The sequence below is a fragment of the Bombina bombina genome, chromosome 5 (assembly GCF_027579735.1).
Source record: "Bombina bombina isolate aBomBom1 chromosome 5, aBomBom1.pri, whole genome shotgun sequence".
Lineage (NCBI taxonomy): Eukaryota > Metazoa > Chordata > Amphibia > Anura > Bombinatoridae > Bombina > Bombina bombina.
The window spans coordinates 78,944,526-78,951,271 of NC_069503.1; positions in this window are offsets into that span (position 1 = coordinate 78,944,526).

Sequence of the window (6,746 nt, forward strand, 5' to 3'; positions counted from 1 at the left end):
TCGAATTTGTAGAATTTAGAAAAAGTGTGAAGCGAAGACCAAGTCTCCGCCTTACAAATCTGTTCAACAGAGGCCTCATTTTTAAAAGCCCATGTGGAAGCGACCGCTCTAGTGGAATGAGCTATAATTCTTTCAGGAGCCTGCTGGCCAGCAGTCTCATAAGCTAAGCGGAATATGCTTCTCAGCCAAAAAGAAAGAGAAGTTGCCGAAGCCTTTTGGCCTCTCCTCTGTCCAGAGTAGACAACAAACAAAGCAGATGTTTGACGACAATCCTTCGTAGCTTGTAAATAAAACTTTAAAGCACGAACCACATCAAGATTGTGTAAAAGACGTTCCTTCTTTGAGGAAGGATTAGGACATAATGGAGGAACAACAATCTCCTGATTGATGTTCTTATTAGATACTACCTAAGGAAGAAACCCAGGTTTGGTACGCAAAACTACCTTATCTGCATGGAAAATCAGATAAGGGGTATCACATTGTAAAGCAGATAACTCCGAAACTCTTCGAGCAGAGGAGATAGCTACTAGAAACAGAACTTTCCAAGATAAAAATTTAATATCTATGGAATGCAAAGGTTCAAACGGAACCCCTTGAAGAACTTTAAGAACTAAATTTAAACTCCATGGCAGAGCAACAGGTTTATACACAGGCTTAATTCTAACTAAAGCCTGACAAAACGCCTGAACGTCTGGAACCTCAGCCAGATGTTTGTGCAAAAGGACAGAGCAGAAATCTGTCCCTTTAAGGAACTAGCAGACAATCCTTTCTCCAATCCCTCTTGGAGAAAGGATAAGATTCTAGGAAACCTGACCTTACTCCATGAGTAACCCTTGGATTCACACCAATGAAGATATTTACACCATATCTTATGATAGATTTTCCTGGTGACAGGCTTTCGAGCCTGAATTAAGGTATCAATGACCGACTCGGAAAAACCACGCTTTGATAGAATCAAGCGTTCAATCTCCAAGCAGTCAGACGCAGAGAAATTAGATTTGGATGTTTGAAGGGATCTTGAAGTAGAAGGTCCTGCCTTAGCGGCAGAGTCCATGGTGGAAAGGATGACATGTCCACCAGATCTGCATACCAAGTCCTGCATGGCCACGCAGGAGCTATCAAAATCACCGAAGCTCTCTCCTGCTTGATCTTGGCAATCAGACGAGGGAGCAGAGGAAATGGTGGAAACACATAAGCCAGGCTGATGGACCAGGGCGCTGCTAGAGCATCTATCACCGTTGCCTTGGGATCCCTGGACCTGGACCCGTAACGAGGAAGCTTGGCGTTCTGACGAGACGCCATGAGATCCGGTTCTGGTTTGCCCCATAGTTGAATCAGTGACGTCAGAGGCTGGTGAGGCAGTGGCAGGATACGCCTTCATTCTTTAGATATCCTTTGTTGAAGAAATAGCAATGCACATGGGTGAGCCAATCACATGAGGTATCTATGTGCAGCCACCAATCAGCAGCTACTGAGCATATTTAGATATTATTTTCAACAAAGGACATCAAAAGAATGAAGAAAATTAGATATTAGATGTAAATTGGAAAGTTATTTAAATTTGCATATGGGTTTCATATGGGTTTCATGTCCCTTTAAATGGTGTCTTGGAAAACTGGTCAACTTAGTAAACATCTGATTTTAGTCTAAAAGGATTGTAACAGAAACTCTTGCCAGATAACACAATGCTTGCTCTGATTATGAGATCTAGAAATCCATGCCCATTAAAATATGTTTAAAACATACTTTAATGCTGCAAATTATGCTTATAGATTCTTTCATTACATAAGGGATGAGAGTCAGAGGGGGAGGAAGAGAGACAGAGAGAGAGAGAAAGAGACCATGGGGGAGAACAACACATAAGGAGAGAGATGGATATATAGAGAAGCTACAGAGAGTTCAGAAAATTAGTCTATAATTTAGTGTGAAGTACAGAGGCAAGCTGCTAAGTTAGTGGGTGTAAAGTTTGAGTAAACAAAATACAAAAACGACCCTGCTGTAAAAGAGTAAAAAAACACTAAACCACATTCATTAAATTATCATTTTCACTAACAGAATCCCTTTCAGTAAAATCTTACTTTAATAAGATGTGAAACACTGCTCTCTGTGCCTCTTTTCCTGCTCTGTAAGGATTCAGGAAGTGACAGTGGCACATTCCACTGCACTTAGAGGGGAAGAACAGAACTCTCTTTTTCATTTTAGCAAAGCTAGCAGGTTCACAGGACAGCAACAAAATATATGAAAGTTGTTTTTTCCGTTTTTGTTTTGATTTATATGATTTAACATCCAGCCCCAACCCTATGTTCCACTTACTAATGCCTCTCGCTGGATTGGTTCAGCCCAAATAGGACTGCCTCAAATAAGCAGTTAATGGGCCATGCAATGATCTTAAACACTTTCATCCAGTAGATGGCGCAGCATGTTGTGTAATGGTGGGCAGACCTGCTTGTGCCTCTTCATTGCACAACATATAGCTGTGAGAAAAAAAAATGCTGGGGAAAAAAATTACAATTTTTTTTTTAAAGCCAATAAAAAAAAATATATTTTTGCCCATATGAGAGGTGAAGCACTGCCTCACCTGCCTCTAGTGACTGCACATCACTGAGTTGAATCAACTGGGCAAATACCTCCGGATGGAGTTCCCACTCCCCCGGATGAAATGTCTGCCGACTTAAGAAATCCGCCTCCCAGTTCTCTACTCCTGGGATATGGATAGCTGAGAGATGGCAAGAGTGAACCTCTGCCCATAGAATTATCTTTGAAACCTCCAACATCGCCAGGGGGCTCCTTGTACCCCCCTGATGGTTGATATAGGCTACAGTCGTGATGTTGTCCGACTGAAATCTGATGAACCTGACCGCAGCAAGCTGAGGCCAAGCCTGAAGAGCATTGAATATTGCTCTTAGTTCCAGAATGTTTATCGGAAGGAGGGCTTCCTCCTGAGACCACGAACCCTGAGCCTTCAGGGAGTTCCAGACTGCACCCCAGCCCAGAAGGCTGGCATCTGTCGTCACTATAGTCCATTCTGGCCTGCGGAAGCTCATTCCCCTGGACAGATGGACCCGAGATAGCCACCAGAGAAGAGAATCCTTGGTCTCTTGATCCAGATTTAGCAGAGGGGACAAATCTTTGTAATCCCCATTCCACTGATTGAGCATGCAAAGTTGCAGTGGTCTGAGATGTAGGCGGGCAAACGGAACTATGTCCATTGCTGCTACCATTAAGCCGATTACTTCCATACACTGAGCCACCGATGGCTGAGAAGTGGAATAAAGAGCACGGCAGGAAGTTAGAAGCTTTGACAACCTGAACTCTGTCAGAAAAATCTTCATTTCTACTGAATCTATCAGAGTTCCTTGGAAGGAAACTCTTGTGAGAGGGGAGAGAGAACTCTTTCCTTCGTTCACCTTCCACCCATGAGACCTCAGGAATGCCAGAACAATGTCCGTATGGGACTTGGCGATTTGAAAATTCGACGCCTGTATCAGAATGTTGTCTAGGTAAGGAGCCACCGCTATGCCTCGTGGCCTTAGAACCGCCAGTAGGGACCCTAGAACCTTCATAAAGATTCTTGGTGCCGTGGCTAACCCGAAGGAAAGAGCCACAAACTGGTAATGCCTGTCTAGGATGGCAAACCTGAGAAACCGATGATGATCTCTGTGTATCGGAATGTGGAGATAAGCATCCTTTAACTCCACAGTAGTCATATATTGACCCTCCTGGATCATAGGTAGGATGGTTCGAATAGTCTCCATCTTGAAGGATGGGACCCTGAGAAATTTGTTTAGGATCTTGAGATCCAAGATTGGTCTGAAAGTTCCCTCTTTTTTGGGAACTATAAACAGATTTGAATAGAATCCTTGCCCCTGTTCCTCCCTTGGAACTGGGTGGATCACTCCCATAACCAGGTCTTGAACACAACATAAGAATGCCTCTCTCTTTATCTGGTTTGCAGATAATTGTGAGAGATGAAATCTCCCCTTTGGAGATGAGGCTTTGAAATCCCTGGGAAACAATCTCCAGAGCCCAGGGATCCTGGACGTCTCTTGCCCAAGCCTGGGCGAAGAGAGAAAGTCTGCCCCACACTAGATCCGGTCCAGGATTGGGGGCTACTCCTTCATGCTGTCTTAGAGGCAGCAGCAGGTTTTTTGGCCTGCTTTACCTTGTTCCAAGCCTGGTTAGGTCTCCAGACTGGCTTGGACTGGGCAAAATTTCCTTCTTGTTTTGCAGTAGAGGAAGTATAAGCTGCGCCACTCTTGAAGTTTCGAAAGGAACGAAAATTAGTCTGTTTGGTCCTTAATTTGTTGGACCTATCCTGGGGAAGGGCATGGCCTTTTACTCCAGTAATATCAGAAATGATCTCCTTCAGTCCAGGCCGAATAGGGTCTGCCCTTTGAAGGGGATGTTGAGAAGCTTAGACTTTGAAGTAACGTCAGCTGACCAGGATTTAAGCCATAGCGCCCTACGCGCCTGAATGGCAAAACCTGAATTCTTAGCCATTAGCTTTGTTAAATGAAAAACGGAGTCAGAAATAAATTAATTGGCTAACTTAAGAGCTTTAAGCCTGTCTAGGATATCATCCAACGGGGTCTCCACCTGTAGAGCCTCTTCAAGAGACTCGAACCAGAAAGCCGCTGCAGCAGTGACTGGGGCAATGCATGCAAGAGGCTGGAGAATAAAACCTTGTTGTATAAAGATTTTCTTAAGGAAACCCTCTAATTTTTTATCCATTGGATCTAGGAAAGCACAACTGTCCTCGATGGGGATAGTTGTACGCTTAGCTAGGGTAGAGACTGCTCCCTCCACCTTAGGGACCGTCTGCCACGAGTCCCTTGTAGCGGCATCTATGGGAAACATCTTTTTAAAAGCAGGAGGGGGAGAGAACGGTACACCTGGTCTATCCCATTCCTTCGTAATAATTTCTGAAAACCTCTTAGGGATTGGAAAAACATCAGTGTAAACAGGCACTGCAAAGTTTTTGTCCATTTTACACAATTTCTCTGGGACTACAATGGTGTCACAGTCATCCAGAGTTGCTAAAACCTCCCTGAGCAACAAGCGGAGGTGTTCAAGCTTAAATTTAAAAGCTGTCATTTCAGAGTCAGACTGAAGTAACGCCTTCCCTGAATCAGAAATGTCACCTACAGATAAAAGCTCTCCTGCTTCGGCTTCTGTACATTGTGAGGGTATATCAGACATAGCTACTAAAGCGTCAGAAAGCTCTGTATTTGTTCTAGCCCCAGAGCTGTCTCGCTTTCCTTGTAACCCTGGCAGTTTGGACAATACCTCTGTGAGGGTATGATTCATAACTGCTGCCATTTCTTGTAAGGTAAACGCATTGGACGCGCCAGATGTACTTGGCGTCACTTGCGCGGGAGATATAGGTTCTGACACATTGGGAGAGCTAGGTAGTTTAACCTCCCTTTTGTCAGTCTGAGAAACCTCTGGTGATAAATCTTTAAAACCCATAATAATGGTCTTTATAACTTATAGAAAGGTCAGTGCATTTGGTACACATTCTAAGAGGGGGTTCCACAATCGCTTCTAAACATAATGAACAAGGAGTTTCCTCTATGTGACATGTTTAACAGACTAGTAATGAGACCAGCAAGCTTGGAAAACACTTTAATAAATGTGAAAAAGCAATTAAACAAAAACGGTACTGTGCCTTTAAGAGAAAAAAAACTACCACATAAACTGCAAAACAGTGTTAAAAAGTAGTAAACTCTACGAAATTTTACAGTGTGTATAAGAGACTAAAGCAGCATTGCACCCACTTGCAAATGGATGATTAACCCCTTAGGCCCCAAACCGGATTAGAAAAACGGTAACACCGTTAAAAAACAGTCAAACACACTGCCACAGCTCTGCTGTGGCTCCTACCTGCCCTTAAACATGATTTTTGCAGGAAAAAACCCTCAATAGTGGTCCTAGATGCCAGAGAACTCCTTTAGGGAAGCTGGATGTCTCAGTCTGAATATCAACTGCGCATAAAGTGCGCAAAAATAGGCCCCTCCCACCATGCACTCAAAGTCAGAGGGCCTTAAAAAAGTACTCCTAGGAGTAATCTAGCTAGCCATGTGGAAAACTAGGCCCCAAATAAAGATTTATCACCCTCAGAGAAAAAAATGTTTTTTTCTATAAACCATGCAAACGTTTTTACACTAAGTAATATGAGTATTAACATGAATATTACCCTTTTTTGCAAGCATGATCCCAGTCATTGTTAAATCACTGTATCAGGCTTACCTTAAATATACCAGGCACTGTCAGCATTTTCTAGACCTTATCTCTCTAGAAAAAAATATACTGAACATTATTATTATTATTATTCTTTATTTATAAAGCGCCAACAGATTCCGCAGCGCTGTCCATGGGTACAAAGATAAAAGTACAGTACAATACAATCTAAAAGACACCAAAGTTTAACAAAACAAATACAGGGGGAATTGAGGGCCCTGTTCCCGTGGGAACTTACAATCTAGATGGTAGGAGGGTGAGAAACAGGAGGTGGGGACTGCAAAGGTGAGAATGATGTTAGTGTGGAGTTAGATGGGGCAGCAGTTAGGCAGGTAGAATTCATTTTTTACTGATTTAGAGATAGGCTTCCATGAACAGAAAGGTCTTTAGGGAGCATTTAAAGGAGGAAAGGTTAGGGGAAAGTCTAACAGCTCTGGGAAGTGCATTCCAGATGGTTGGTGCCGCACGAGAGAAGTCCTGTAGCCTGGCATGGGAGGAGGTGATGG